Source organism: Cantharellus anzutake, assembly GCF_015039405.1.
Source record: "Cantharellus anzutake strain C23 chromosome Unknown EI90scaffold_3, whole genome shotgun sequence".
Classification (NCBI taxonomy): Eukaryota; Fungi; Basidiomycota; class Agaricomycetes; order Cantharellales; family Hydnaceae; genus Cantharellus; species Cantharellus anzutake.
In genome coordinates, this window is record NW_024066953.1 from 1,056,464 (window position 1) to 1,073,337 (window position 16,874).

The window sequence follows — 16,874 nt, forward strand, 5'->3', positions numbered from 1 at the left end:
GTTTGACATGCTAAAGGACGGTGCACCTTGGATCTGGAGCAAGGACTGCAAGCGAGTGTTTTCCCTGCTCAAACACTCACTAGCTTCGGCCCCCATCAGGGGACATCCGACAAGAGGTTTAGGTTACCGGCTCTATACAGATGCTTCTGACGTGGCGTTGGCGGGAACCCTCCAACAGATACAACCCATACTCGTCAAGGGCCTGGCGGGTACCAGGACCTATGACAAGTTGAAGCAAGCGCACGACCTAGGGGACCCAGTGCCCCACCTCGTGAAGAAGCTGAGTGTCGAACACGATGATTGTCCTCCAAGGATTGGTTGGGCAACTCACTTCGAGGAATCCACGGTCCATGTGGAAAGAGTGATAGCTTACTGGAGCCGCACCCGTAAGGGACCAGAAACCAGGTATTCGGCCACGGAATGCGAGGCTTTGGTGGCCAAGGAAGCGTTAGTTCGCTTTACACCGTTTATCGAGGGTGAAAGACTATTCTTGGTCACCAACCACGTGGCCCTACAGTGGGCCAGGACCTTCGAGAACTATAACCGCCATCTAGCGGCTTGGGGATTAGTTCTTGCGGCATTCCCAAACATGATTATAGTGCACCGCCCCGGTTTGGCACATTCTAACGTGGACCCGCTGCCAAGACTGTCCCGGACGCCCGAGGCAATCAGCCCTGAAGTGGAAGGGTTGCCTAGCCTAGAGACGAGTCTAGCACAAGGGGACATAACTCAGCCTTGGGTGGACTATTTATGTAAGGACCAAGCGAAGAGGACCCTCGTAGTCACCTGATTACAAGTGAGAAGTTGGACCTATCCAGCGACCCCGATGTGGAGAGCCAAGGGGAGAAAGGTCCAGCTTCCAATCTCCAGATGAGCCTTGCCCCGGAGGTCACGAAGAAGTTTCAACTCGCCTACCTCTCAGATGAAGAGTTTGGCAATACCTACAGCAAGTTGCTAGAGGGTTCCTTGGGTGGTGGGGCACACCAGATCTTGGATGATGGTTTGCTATTGTGGGACGACCCCCAAGCCAGCCGACGAGTGTGCGTGCCGGCTCGTCTGAGATCCTTGATCCTCAAGGAGTTCCATGACTTACCCCATGAGGCTGCTCATGCAGGGGTAGAGAGAACCCTCAAGCGTCTGAAGGCCAAATGTTATTGGAAGGACCTCAGAAAGGATACTAAACAGTACGTGGAGATGTGCGATGTATGTCAGAAAATCAAGCACGACCGAGGCAAGGCTCCCGGCCTGCTGAGACCCTTGCCAGTGCCTCAGTTACCATATCACACAATAACGCTAGACTTCATAATGGGTCTCCCAGTGGCGAAGAGTGACGTTCGTCTCGACGCCATCCTAGTGGTAGTTGACAAGCTCACCAGATACGGACATTTCATCCCTTGCGCTACTACAGTAGACACGCAAGGTTCGGCTGACCTGCTGTGGCACCACATCATCAAACATATGGGGCTACCCACAGTCATAGTCAGCGACAGAGACCCAAGATTTCTCTCAACTTTCTGGACTTCCCTAGCTCGTCATTTTGATACTAAACTGGCGATGTCCACCGCTGCTCACCCCCAAACAGACGGTGTAGGCGGGATAATCGCCCACACGCAGAGCCGGCTTGGATACCCGCATTCACGATTAGGAAACCACTTTCATTTATGCGACAACTCGATACGAATTTGGTACCTAAAAATAGTCCTAATTCTTACGATTCCGACGGTACCAAGAACATCCCAAACGGTGGAGAATTGACGGAGTTCCATGTTGGGCAAGTTAGGCACGGGCATGTGCGGGCGTGGGAATCTCAAGCGGCAACCCAGAATTCCAGCCTCACTCGTTCCCACGGCGTCTAATAAATTGGTAAAAATGCTTATCGGCTGTGTGAGAGTTATCTCCGGCTTGATTTCCAATTTCGGCTCATAATTCCGTAAATCCGTTGAGATATCGCTTATTTTCTTATATTTTCATATTTTGCCATCATTTCAGTTATTGATCAATATTCTTTTATTGATACTGTTACCCTTTTTTTATTACTTCGCCTAATAAGGTATGCAGGTGCCATATGGTACCAATATTTCCCATCAATTATTCTAAAAATAATTGTTCCTTATATCCTGTACATACCGGATTCTGGAATAGAAGTTCTCCCCTCCCCCAAAATTCTCTAACGTGCTAGGACGCGCTAGAGTGGGTGTGAGTGAGTGGAATTCCAACAGTAGGAATAAGGGCAGCTGTCTAGCTCACAACGAGTGAGTAGTGGACGCTGAGCCCGGACCTTGCGGAATCCCGGAGGACCCACACGGAGTTTAAGGATCGAGAGCATAGCGAAGTCTAGTCAAGAAGTAGGAGTTTTGGAGAGTTTGGCCCCACGAGCTTAGTCGGCATAGAGAGCCACTAGCCCTCTTGCAACGGTCAGATGGAAGTCATGAATCAACAACTAGAAGTCATGCTAAGAGCCTTCGTCAATAAGGACCGAGATGACTGGCACGAATATTTGGACGTCCTCATGTTGGCATATAACAACAGCCCTCACTGTCAGAGACCAGGTTCGAGACGGAGGAGAGTCTCCATGGTGGAGGGCTTCGGCCTCAGCGACTTATGCCAAGAGCGCTGTACCTAATGACATGTCTGTGCCCTAACTTACTAACTGGCAGTCAGAACTGAAGGGGGATAACTCTAGTCGATTTTATTACTGAAGTGTAACCTATGTACAAGCTGGATATATATATGGTTACAGCGAAGATGGGTCCGCAAATGGCGGAGCCGAACGGAGCAGGACTAACGGGGTTAACATTAGCCGACTGAATATTACCGACGAGTCGGGTCGTGGGGTTAACGGAAAGGCAGGCGATAACCCAGAAACGGAAAGGAGGGATAGGCCCGAAGGTGGGCTCTGCAGGGCAGGCGAGTGTATTGCCCAGTGGAGGCGGGGGTGCGCTAGCGGACGTCGGAGCTGTCCGGAAGTCTTTGGGGCTCCATACTTAGGGAGGCGTAGGTAATAAATTGAAAGGAGGGGGTGGTGACCATCGAGGAGTACCGAGGGGATTGCGGAATACAGGAGCTCCGAGGTTAGTGAAGAAGGAGCGGAGGTAGACCAGAGGGATCGGAGGTACCGGAAGTCGTTGGCCGGGGATGGATATGACACTCACATGGCCACAGGCGAGACCCCAGCCTCACTGCTCATGGGATTCCGACCCCGTCTTCCCAGTTCTTTCCTTGTCCCAGAGGAAGGTCTCAATGTCGGGGCAGAGGAGAGGGTGAAAGACCTAAATATTCGACGAAAATGGGCCCGTGAAGCCATCTTCAATGCCCAACAATCACAGATTAAAGCTTATAATTCTAAATGCAAGGAAGTTATATACAGCGTAGGCGACCTCATTCTCATCGACCCCCACAAGTTAAACCTCCTGGAAGCAAAGGGGGAAGGGCACAAACTGATGCAGAGACGCATAGGACCCTTCGAGGTAACGGAGGTGATTAATGACAACGCGTATCGGCTAAGGCTCCCCGACTCCTACCTGATGCACAATGTGGTCAACGTGGCTCACTTAAGGCCATACCGACCCGCAGGAGACGACTCGCAACCCCACCTGTCCAACCCTAGAGATGACATTAGAGCCTCGGAAGAGTTCGAGGTGGACGATGTGGTGGGGCACAGGAGACGAAAGGGGAAAACATTATTCAGAGTTCGGTGGAAAGGGTATGGAGCCCAGGAAGATATGTGGGTGACGGAAAGAGACCTCAGAAACGCACCCGAAACACTGGCGAAATATAGATCGTGTCATATCCATACAATCCCGACCTCCGCTCCGGGCTCCCGGAACTCCGAACTCCGACTTCCGGAGCCCTACTTCCCTTCCGTCACCTTCTCCTTGCTGACTCCCAAGAGGTTATCCCACCTCCGGCTCAGACACCACCTTCGGTCCGACTCCGGAACATTCCGGGTCCGACCCCAACCTCGACACCTTCCAGACGAGTACGCAAAACCTATGCTCCCGACTCCGGACCTCCACTCCGGTATCCCGTTCACGTCTCGTCTCCGGAACCTCCGGTCTTAGCTCCGACCTCGGACTTTGACCCCACCTCCGCTTATACCCATTGTATTGGTTAGCTCATTCCATTTAATTACGTTTGCCAATATTCCGGAGTTTAACCTCCGAGTTCGGACTTTCCGGACTTACTCCGGACCTTGCAACTATTGCATTGTCCATTTCAAATTCTGCTATACTCCCTCATTCCTATTTGGGCTGCTGCTTCTTTTCTATTCAGTCAGCTAGCCATTCCCGACTCCCATCCTCCTTCCTTCCTTCTTGGGCCTTGGCCCTTCATTCCTCCTTTGAGAAACACCATTGAGTCAAACACTTGACCCTTGGTGTTGTTCCCCTTTCCATCTCCCTTTGTCTCCTTTTGTCCTACCCTTGTTCCTTTTGATTCCAGACCCCTCCTTATATACAATGTACCTAGTAACTTGTAACCTCAGTCCGAAATCGACTGGAATTCCCCCCAAGAGACTTTCCCTCTGCTAGATCCGAAATTAGGGACCCCCAGGACAACCAGCAATGGCACAGCGCTCCACCTGAGTCGCTGAGGCCGAGGTCCTTCCATGCTAAGTCTCCGATTCCATTCCGGAGTCGTCCGAATCCCCGCATTCTAACAGATCGAGGACTGGCTTGAGTAGACGCTATTAGGTGCCTACTGCCCAATCGAGCGAAGTCGGGACTTCCCGAGTCGGAGCCAGATCATGGCATCAACCGATCATCGCTCACTCCTGATCACCACCGATCTCTCCCACTTCTCAACCTCATCCCATGTCGTTAGCCTTAGCCAGCATCAGCCAAAGGCCCGCCCCCAGCAACTCTGTTGCGATCACCGATGCTCATAGAGTGGATCATGCCGGACTAGAAGCCATTGAGATCGACGCGGAGCCCTTCAAAATCGCTTTATCGCATAGTATGTGGTTGAATGGTCAGTTTGGGGCATCAGATCCTGTATTCTCCTACATACCCGTTAGAAGCCTGGGCTCTGGTCCTCGTCTGCTCGATCGACTATGGATACTGGTTCCAGAGGACCATCATCTCAACGAGGTGGAAGTGCTGAAAGAAAACCATAACCAAAATGTTCCACCCAGACCCCTTACCCCGCTGCTAGAGCGTTGGCAGGCAGCCAAGACGGCCACACTCGCAGCTGAGGCCCACTCATCCTTACGACTACCAGCAGAACTGCATGACGTCATCTACAGAGTGGAATCGGAAGCCGGAGGAGACCACGAACAAGATCGAAACGCCTTTGCCTTCCAATTCGCCCCGTGGCAGCATCCGATTATCATAGTAGCTCGATATACCTACATCCTATGCATCATCTCTCTTCTTGTGGCTTTCGTTAACTTCACCTGGGCAAGAGATCGCCTGTCGCCAGATTCCATCAATCTGGATCGGGAAGTAGACTGGTTCGAACCTCCAAAAGGAATAATTGTCGAGGACGGCTCAATTAACAACCAAACTACATTAAATCTGCTCGAGCTGGCGCTGTACATGGCATGTGGGTTGGCCTGTTGCCGGAAAAAGGACAATCACCTGGAAAATTTTGACTCACCCAACCGCGCTGCCAGGGCACGGACTCTCTTAGCTCAGCACCTTGGAGACTCAAGGTTACAATGGTTCTTCGACTGGCCAGTGTGGGAAGGCCCCCCAGACCCGCTACCAGGGACAGAGGATCGAGACTCCTATTTGCGAAAGCTGACATGGCCTGGACCACCCACATCCAGTCAAGATCTTTCCACTCTCAAGTTGGTTGAAAGGAGGCGATACCATAGAGCTTTCTATTATGCGGACACAGGACGATTCATGACTCATAACGAGGCTACAGATGTGGTGTTGGAAGACGACGTGGAACGCCATCTACTACAACCTAACCAACCGATGGTCATCGATGACGACGTCGAACTGCAGAACGAAGACCTTGCCATCCCGGATTCCTTTCCTCCCTCCCCTGAATGGCCGGGAACTGGCGATTCGTTGTTCTCACCGAATTTTGGGACACCGTCTTCCTTGCCGGTTCCCCTTTCCTCAACCGCATCGTCCGCCTCATCCTCCCTCTCAAACACTTCGAGTTTGGCTCACTGGCAGAGACTCCCAAGAGAAGAGAGGAGGTCGAATCCTTACCCTGGGTCTAGAAGGGTGCGCATAGCAAACCGTCCCGATCAACCATGTTGGCATATGCGAGACGAGTCCTATAACTCTGGGGTGTCAGGGCACACCTGCTTGACCCGCCTCCACCCGGGCCCACCTCACCCGGTTCCCCTTCTCCCACCCTGCACCCCTCCTTCATACCCCTTCCCCCTCTATCCCTCTCCCACTTCCACTTCTATTTCCATTTCTATTTCTATTTCTATTTCTACTTCACACGGACGACCTTTCCCTTATATCCATGTATTATTGACCCACCCACGACGCGCACACGACATGCCTAGCCCCGGACGACCCCGGATGGCTCTAGGGCGCAACCTAGTGCGCGTGCGTGCAGCATACACCCTCGGGATCCCCCATGGGGACACCCGGGTGACTGTGGCTGTATGCGGGGTGACGTGGCAGACCTCATGTGACCCAAGCTGCATGTATATAAACACACCTGGGGTGGGAACCGAAGAAGTAACCTTCTTCTCAACATTCCCACTTCAGGTAAGTAGCATAGTTCCCCTTTTAATAATAACTCAACATTCCCACTTCAGTCTAAGTGGCCAGGGATCACCGTCCCACATCAGGGCTGCCAGTACGCACGCCCGATCCACCCCCCGTGAGGTCCTCAGCACCGGATGCTACGCCCGGACCGCCTCGACCCCGGACGCAACCCTGACATGGGGCCAACTCGTACTGTCTGGAGGTCCACAGCCGTGAAAGATCTTGGCATTGGGAGGCCTCCCGGGACTCGCTAGTTTGGAGGGAACCTCGAACGAATTCTAGATCCCTGAGTGCAAGGGGTCCCTCATCGAGTTTAGTGCCATATCAATCCCCTTCGACGTCCTCAGTTCCACGTGCTGCCCCTGTCGCCCTGCCGGTGAATCCCACCTGGGTGGTGGACAGCGGCTCGAACATGGCCATACCTGCATTCGTGGTCAATCTGGCTGCACCTCCTCCCCAGGCCCCATATCCGGTGCCACCTTCTTACCATCATGAAAATGTGCCACCTTCCTACGCATCCTCATCACGTCCACGTGATGATCCCTACAATTACCCTCCCATTCGGCGCCATTCACGATCTAGGAGCCGTTCCCCTCACCGAGACAATCATCGATGGCATGGCCCTCATCCACCCCGACATGGTCGGTAGAGACTGGGGGGTGATGTTATAGGAATGGAGTCTCTCGCGACCGTGTCGACTGAATGTCCACCACAGCGGGTCCTCCTTCTCCACATCCTCCCTTCTCTTTGTTACCTTCTCCCCACTTCCCCCCCTGCTTACACACTCACTCCACGCTAAGCTTTCCCTTATCGGGTTTTGGTGCTGGCCGGATTATTTATTCTATTCCGCAAGATTTCTCACGATCATTTCTTATTCAATAGTTAGCGTCACATTCATGTACGGCTACAGCCGAAAAGACGGAACCTGACGAATAACACACCATCCTCTTCTGTGCAACAACTGTAAACCTCCTTGTGCCAACACTGTATTGTCTGTGTAAGATTGTGTACTGTACCCACATGACCAACTACCGGTCACGCGTCACGCGGGCTCGCTGGTCAGGCTCATTTGAAGACTCTGTCATGCGTCACACGAGGCAAGCGGTCAAATTGTCCCATGTCACGCAAAAATGCTCATTCGCTTGTGGCTATGCAAAGGCAATTTCAAATTTCCTTTTTTGGGTAATTGGTATGTTCAAAACCGAAAAACAGCCATCTCCTCATCCAAATTGCGTGTTTTTCTAGCTCGCATTCCATGGCCAAGGTCGGAGGGAGCCAAGGAAACCTCATTGAGGGTGTCAGGCTCAGCCTCCTCAGCGCAAGTTGACGCAACTTGCAGGCCACCATTAACCACTTCAAGCCCGTCTGGGGCCGTGCACCTATCCATGTGCTCAAAGACTTCTTCCATCCTTACATCAACATCATCTTCTATGGTCTCGGTGAATTCTCCCTCGTGTACGACAGGATGTGAGTCTGGGTGGATGTTGCTGTTATTATGGGGTCGGCTTTGCGGTCCTGTTATCGCTCTTGCAAGGTCGGGATCGTGTTCATGAAGAGCATCAAGGATCAGGCGTAGTGGGCGACTGGTAATACTAGGGTGAGACAGATTGAAGTCGCCTGAGTGACACAGTTCAAAGGCCTAAACTACTTAGTATTCATGCACGGAAATGAGGATTTGTGTTTGGAGTGACTCACTTTCTGAATTCTGTCGCGTCGATTCATATGTTGGAAAGCATGTACTAATGTTTCAGGGACACGGTCCCTTAGTACACCTAGCTTGGTATTGAGAGTTATGCGACATGAGTCAATACCGCTTTGTAGCTGTGAATAAACCTCCTTCACAGCGGCAGTCTGCTGAGCCTGCTTCACAGCATGTTTCAGTGGATGCTGGATTCCGACATCGCAGGGCTGCCAGAGACCTGTACATCCACCAGGAACATAGTCGAGTATAATCCAGGGATAATTTTCATACATCCAGACTCGAAACTCAAGTGATGCGTGGACCGGCCACACATCAAGCTGCCAAATGCACTCCTGAAGCGGGTCAAGGGAGAGCCGCTCCTTTTCAGTATTGAAATAAGGAACTAAGATGCGAGTTACAAATGACTTCATTGTCGCAATATTAGCCCAGTATGTGTCATTGCCAGAGATCTCGAAAACAAAGCCAAGATGCATTGCTTCAGGATAACTTGAGGCATTCGGTGAAGGGAGACTTGCTGGAGTTTTGCCTCGGAAGATGGCCTGGAAGGGTAAAAGGATTCCACTTGCAGAGACAGCCACATTGAGAGTGAATGCACGCTTCTCATCGTGGCCGACAGTGGAGACCTGGCGCGATCCCTTCTTTTCATATGTAGCGGCTGAGTTTTGCTGGTAAATCACTTGTGTCTGATCTGAGTTCACCCGAAGACAGTCAGGAATCACATATTGACGGATAGAGTAGGCCTGGCAAAGCAATGAGGAACGGATTTTTTCATCCGCATCGGGGGGGGTTTTTTGGGAAGCACGCGTTGCTCGGCGCAGGCTCCAATTCATTTCCTGTTTGAGAAATTTCCGAACCTATCCCATGCTTGCAGAAAACGTGCTTCCATCCGTCCTCACAACAGTCCTCAAGATACTGGGCTGGGCATGTTGAATTTGCGCAAGGATGATACCACGGACTTGGTGAGCATCCAGTGCAGCACCAGCCTGTCGAACACTTAACAACATCTGTTTGATCACTTCCGCAATTTCAGGATACGATGCCTATGTTTTTTCATCTTATAAGTCTTCAAAACTCGACTAGCTAGTTCCCAACTCACCAATATCCCCCTCTGTGTAATGCCGCTTCCTGGGCAATTCTCCTTTTCAACCTTCGCAAGTGTTTCATTGGACCAACATGGACGCGACCCTGAACGATCGATCCATTTACAAACAACGTCGGCACGGAGTGAGTGGAATAGTCTCCAGCTTCTCCTTTGACACCGTTTCACTATTTCGGTAGGACTCATTTTCCGGCCAACAGTTGTGGCCACTTCCGTTATCACTGTCCAGAAGATGGGCTGGAACCAGTTTGTTGCCCGGGCAAACTTGCACACTTTTCGCCTAGGAGGCTGGACAACATTGTCCAAATGGTGAGTAGTCTTTTGGCGCTTTCGTTCCTTCATTGAATCCTGAATCTGACACTTTGGCCGTGACAACTCTGCGATCGGAACCAACACGACTGTGGCACTTGCATTGGACCCCATATCAACCAAGCCCTAAGCAATCCTTTCCATTAGAAACTAGCACATTCTCAACAAGACTACTTGGTTTACCTCTTCCTTCAATTCTTCCTTGCCCTCTACCAACTTCGTTCGGCGACGCTGCTGACGTTCCCGAGCCAATGCTCGACTTCTCTCCACCTTTCTCCTTGCTGCTAGGTCTGCTGCCATCTGCACTCCTTTGCGTCTCTCAGCGAGTCTTTCAAATTCGATCATCGTTTGTTGCTCAAATTCTTCGTGACTCACACGGCTGAAGAATTGGAGCAGCCCGTGCTTGTCATTCCCCTCCTGGATGGTGAGGTCTACCTTTGATTTTCTTCCCTCCAGCTCTCGGGTATTTGAACCAACCAGGTTGTCCACTGTGGCTGGGGTGGTCATGAGGATTGCAGGCAGCACCGGTGATTCCGGCATCATCGCAACTTGGACTGATGCTGTTACTGGTGTTGCCACAAGTGTAGCGGCCATTGTCGCTGTTTGTGTCGGTGCTGCCTTATCACAGGGAAGTTATATTTCATCCATCCTGTTGGTTCACTCAGTTACTTACCTGTGCACTGTGACGGTCAAGGATGGATGTCAGAAATTTGACACGCAGTATTGCTGCATCTTCACCAGTGTGAAGTGGATACTTGTTTGGGATAAGGTGATGCATGAGTGCATCAAGAGCGAAGAAGCCGCATGATACAAAATCATTTTGGTATGCAATTGGTAGCCATCGAATCTGAAACAGAGACGCAGACTGGCTTGGCTCTGGACTGGATATGTCAAGCCACCATTGAAGAACCCTGATTACTTCCTTCACTGCAACCGATTGCCCATCATCTCCCATTGGCTTGTGAAAGGAATCACCGAGGTAAATGGTTGATTCTAGGGGGGAAATGGAGAATGCGATCCAGTGATTATTGACATGGATAATCCCTCCAAATTGATGTACAGATCCAGATGCGAGCTCAGCACCAAACTGGTGGAGCATTTTGCAGGTGAGACTTTGTCGATATCTTTCTGGCCCATTCCCGTCTGATTGCATTGCACACCCAGTCAAGTACTGAATGTCCAGAGGGCTCAAAAGCCTAGCGCTTATATCTGCAACCTCTAGGGCATGTTTCAGAAGTTCAATATGGTACAAAATATCTGTAGTGACAAGGCAGGAGAAAGAGAGGTAATGCGTCAGCCCTCCAATACAGCCAGAAGTTGATTTTGAAAATCCAAGGATTTTGGTGTTCCACTTGGATGATAGGAGCTGTTTCTGAGCTGCTAGGATAGCAACACGCTGAGCAGGGTAACGGTTTGCCAGCTTCCTGACTTGCACCTCTGATTCCTTCCACACCTTCTGCAGGTTCTGAACACGAAAGAGGGTTTCCCAAATTTGGAGGATTTTGATAGGGATGTAACGTGTGCCAAATTTAACCGAACAAGGTGGGTTGTCAAAGTTGGACTCATATTCAGAAATTAGATTATTAATTGCGGGGTAGGAAGGCCAGTGTGTGTTGCGGAGATCACTCTCGATTATATCTCTGATGGAGGGTGGGTGATAGCTGAGACATGCACATGAGTGTAGATTTGTTTGGAGGGATGGAACCTTGAACTGGAGGAGCTCGGCGACGGAAAGGGTTTCCTTGGGAAAGTAGGGTCCAATGAGCATAGTAGGGATGTTACTATATGAAATAGGTTCATCCGCACAAGAAGAACTTTGTTGTGCAAGCGTGAAACCGTCCATATGTGATAACTGGTGCAAGAAAGTTTTTACAAGGGGGCGCTCCAACCGAATTTTTTTTTTTTCAAATTCTTACTCATTGCCAAACGTGACTAATTTTCCCGAAATTAGCACTGCCTCCCTTTTAGGGCCCGGCTGGCCAGTTGGGTGTCACGCATCAAACTGAGTCGCCGGTTGAAAAATTTGTGTCACGCTCAGGACCCAGCCGGTAGTTGGTCATGTGGGTACAGTATGTCTCGGTCACCATCTATATGGGTCATCCCTGCCAAGGTTAACGACTCTAGCCACAGATCATCGAGTTCGCGTGTGACTCAACTCAGGTATGCGCGAACACCTTTTGTTATGACTCACGTCACTCGCCCAGGTACTGGGCTCATGTCTGTCTCACCTTATGGTGAGCATCTGGTTAATTCTATGGACGGTTTGGTATTCGATACAAGCCCGTTCCCCTCGTCACCGGTACACTCTCGCGAGCACCAAGTAGCTGTCAATCCCACCACGTGTCATTCAACCTACGATCGACTAACCCCTCCATCACCGGTACGCTCTTATGAGCGCCAAGTACCCGTTGACACGAATACAGACCGTTCACCAGACGAACAGTCTCATACCTCGTTGCAGGTACGCCCATCTGGGTGCCAAGTATCTGTCAACCCAGCCTCTAGTAGCTCCCTCAAGGAGCTAGAACATCACTCGTTGCTGGTACACCCAATTGGGTGCCAAGTACCCATCAACCAAATCTCAGGAAGCTCCCTCAAGGAGCCGTTATCTCACTCGCTACCGGTACGCTCCCTCGAGTGCCAAGTACCTGCTAGCCCTATGTCCTCGACTAGTCCCATTCTGGATATTCTCTCAACCTGTGATCCTATACACCCGTGCACGGTATGCTCACATAACGAGCGCCAAGTATCCATCGTAGCAGACTCCCATTCACCGCGAGGTCTCAGCTTTCTGTCAAAAGCTCCAAGGCTATCGGACAATTCTAATTACATGACTAGGCTGCCCTACATACATGAGGTGGACGATTCCAAGTCGTCTATAAGGATGGAAAGAAATGGATTGCCCTTAACCCATTTCTTTAACAATGGAGTTGCATTCGAGTTGTGCCTTAGTGTCAGGGCACACCCGCCTGACCCGGCCCCACCTGACCCGGTGCCCCACCATCCACTCCTCCCAACCTCCCCCTCTTCCCCTTTTACTCTTCTCTTTCTCTTCTCTTTCCTCTTTATTCTTTTCTTATCACACAGACGACTTCCTTTGTATCAATGTACCATTGACCCAGCTGCAGTGTAACACGCCCGGACCCGGACACACCGGATGACCTCCTGCACACCGGACGCTCCTAGGACCTCTTACGGAGGTACCCGGACGGATGTGGCTGTGTGCGTAGATGACGTGGCGCTTCCCACGTAGCCTCAACCACATGTATATAAACACAGCCTAAGTGGGAACTGAGAAGCAACCTTCTTCTCACATTTCCCTTGTTAATAACAATAACACATTTCCCACTTTAGCCTGAGTGGCCAGGGACCCTTGTCTGCGGCAGGCCCATTGTTATGCGTGCCCGTGTCATACCTACCGGACCCTCAGCCCCAAGCGATATACCCAGGCGCTCTTGACCCTGGGTCGGTCCCTGACACTTGGTTTTGCTCCAGATTTGCCTTCATGAACCCCCCTATTGCCTACTTTAATGGCATTCCCATCACATCTCCTGCAGGTGACACATAGGGCTCCTAGTGGATCGGATCGGTCCGGATCCGGATCAGAATCCGCGGATTATAGATAATATGTTCCAAAATTATATTCCGTTAGAACGGCCCCAATAAGAGCTTTCTAAAAATACCAAATATGTCCATATTGGTGGAGAACTGACAGAGATATGGGGAAAATGGCACAAAAGATGGGTGTCAGATGCCAAATTTGGAAATAATGGGCCTGGGTGGTTAGATTGGACTTGAAAAAATTGGGAGAAAATATGGAAACATAGGAGGGGTATCTAGGAAAGTGGGATATATTTAATCCACGGATAATCCGCCTATCTGCGGACTAGAAACCGCGGATATTATCCTCTCAAAAGCCACAGTAGAGTAGCAGTTACAGTAAATATGGGGAATTTCACCCTTATTTGCCTCAGATCTCCTGCATATCTGCAAGCAATAAATCATGTGATAAAACTGCGGATAATCCGCAAATCCACAGATTAAAAACCGCGGATATTTTCCTCTGAAAATCCAAAACCGGATCCATGAATTTCCGGATGCAGTTGCGGATATCCGCAGATCATCCGATCCGCTAGGAGCCCTAGTGACACAGCGTCTGCAACTCCTGGAAAATTTAAGTGGGTATTTGGAGCTAATGGCAGTCCTAAAAAAACAGCAGCCACTTGCATCTACCTCTGACTCTAAAAATACGATCCATGAGTGTGAAGATGGTGTTACCGGATTGGAGGCAGGTTCTTCCAAGTGCAAAGTCCAAGTAAATGTGCTCCCTCCTGTCGAGGCAGTTCCAATGGAGGGTGAAGTGACCCCAAATGATGGAAGTGTGAAAAGGAGGAAAAGCAGCGAAAAGAAACGGGAACGGGGGAATTGTTGAAGTGGCATTCCAATGCCCTTGTTGTTACGGTTATTGTTCCCTTTTATGGGATGTTTGTTGAAGTCACGAGTCACCGGAACCTTCCGGGGCATTCTGGATTGTTGTGGGAAATTGCCAGAATATTCCTGCCCAGTCTGTGCTTGCGTATGTGCACTTGCGCAACAGTTTATTTTATGTACAATATCATTGTAATACATTTTGTGTATGTATAAATATGCACAGACGTGCGTTGAGCAAAATCATCAGAAAGTTTTCTAGCTTACCTCTGGTCTTGCGAGTATAACCGCTGAAGTAAGCGGATTGCCTTATCAGGAATCCCTACATCACAACAAAGTTTCATTGTCCTAATGCTTTAGCCTTTGTTCATTTGTGCCACACAGAAATGTATATAAGTACGATGTGTAGAGCTGGATGACAAGATCTAAAGATACTGTGATATCATACTCAGGGGATCGGGCTGCAATGCCGGGATTATAACAGGAATGTGAGATAGTGTTGCCGGGATTACGCTGACTGATTGGCCGTCAATGGCTCTGAAATTACTTTGACTGTATTCCATGTAACAAATTACATTCGATCGGAGGGCATGAGACTAAAAGCGTGTCCCCCTCTTGTGTGGCTGATTTACGTTGAGTGTAGTGTTGGCGCTGCCAGCTGAAGGCTTCAACTAGTTTGACATAATTATGAGTGACCTGCAGTGCAGGTAACCGTGAAAATCACATAAGTAAAATACTGTTTAGAAAAAACTTAGGCTGCATGGTGTTATTTACCGTACCGCGATTAACTTCCCGCTGTGTAACACCCCATAATGTCTAGTCACATCCGGCAAAATTCCCATAACACCTCGTAACACGCAGCAAAATCCCGTAACGCCATCGTAACGCATTACAACAAAATTCCAGTTTTCCGACACATTCTGAGCTATTCACGTGCCAGCGGTTTCCGCCCCTCAATGGTTATTTTGTGCATAATATCCTTATTCCACAGCAGTGTTTCCTTATTTTTTTCCACCCTTATACACTGGCTATAACTATGCAAAATTGGGCTGAATCCCAGGAAAGGAATACCGCGATGCTATAACTGCACCTTGGACAACCGATATCTAGACCTATAGAGGGGGGTTCTCAGGACGTTTGAAGAGGGCCTAGAGGCCTCTTTTGTATGGGAACATCCTAGGATGTCCTGAGATGTCCTGACAATTCACTTTCAATTCAAATGTTCAAGTAACGATGTCCTTAATTCACAATCCACTTCTGGAGCTGTGTGCACGCAGAATCATGGGTTCGAGTAATAATACGAAATAAAGAGGCGATTGAGAGGAATTCATCGCAAAAACCCGATGGCAAATGGTTGAGAACTGATGGAGAAATGTGTGATTCTCGGTTCACTCAACACCGCACGGGAGTGGCATGCGTGGGAAATGACATGCAAGGTCAAAGTTCAGTGCCTCTCAGATGTCAAAAAAATACGAGAAAATATGTCAAGTTTACTTTGAGGACATGTATTGTAGTGCACAAACTTTCAGGACATTTGGACTACTATTCAGTGAGATAGGGGAAATGCACAATGTATTCCCCGCTCCTCCCATACTATCTTGCTCATTTCTCCACCATTTGGAATGAGACCAACTGCATTGGAAAGCTAAGGTTTATTATAGTTGAATGGTGTAAAGTTAGAACGGTTATGGGGAGCGGTTGAGGCTTTCAACACAAGTTTGGGTTTCCAGGCCACTTCTGTCTTTTTCAATTTCTTTTATTAGTGTTTTCCATTTCTTAAACCCAATTGGAATGTTCTTGAAGCTACCATAGCATATTATTTCTGTTTGTTTCTACAGGGAAAGGTTCATACACCACAAAATAACTATTTTTATGGATTTTACACTGTAGCCACACAGCGCACAGGCCCAGTATTTCCTCCATTCGCACCTCCATTTAAGACCCACATTACTCGCTCTTTCTAATTTTTTTTTTCTATTTTTCTGAAACCATTTTCAGTTCCTAAGCAGGATTCTCATGCACAGCATAACTTTCAACTTCTTACTTGACGGTCTCCACTTATACCCAACGTTCTTATGCTCGATCGATAGAGCACAATTAGATCTCCTACCATGCCAATTTTCGTGCTTAATGGACAAATATTAGTAGAGATTCTGATTCAACACCATGCTGAATCTCACGTGGACTTGACAGCACCTGTCAATGGTGGTACCTCAAGAACCACAGGGCCAATTTGAATAAAATTGAGCTTGTTGGAAAGCTGGAGGAGAGGAGAAGTTAGTGTGGCTCAAAAAAAGGCATGGAAAGCGACGGTTTGGTTTCGCGTCGACCTTCTTTCATATCAGGCTGCTCCAGCAGTATTTCCTCCATTTCTCCCCCATTTCTTCGTCGATTTACACATATTTTGTATCACTGAAAAGCTGTTATCAAAATGAGTCGAACTAGTCTGTAGCGGAGAGATTTTGTTCAGCCGTTGTGAAGATCGTCAACTTTATTCATTGTGTTGCCATCAATCGGCATAACTTGCAAATATATTGACAAAGATGTCATCGATTTCTCTCAAACTTGGTACTATGGGAAGAATATTCTCCACGGGCACTCAGGATATTTTTCCATATTTTTAAGGCTCCTGAGAGACTCTGAATGTCGACTTTTT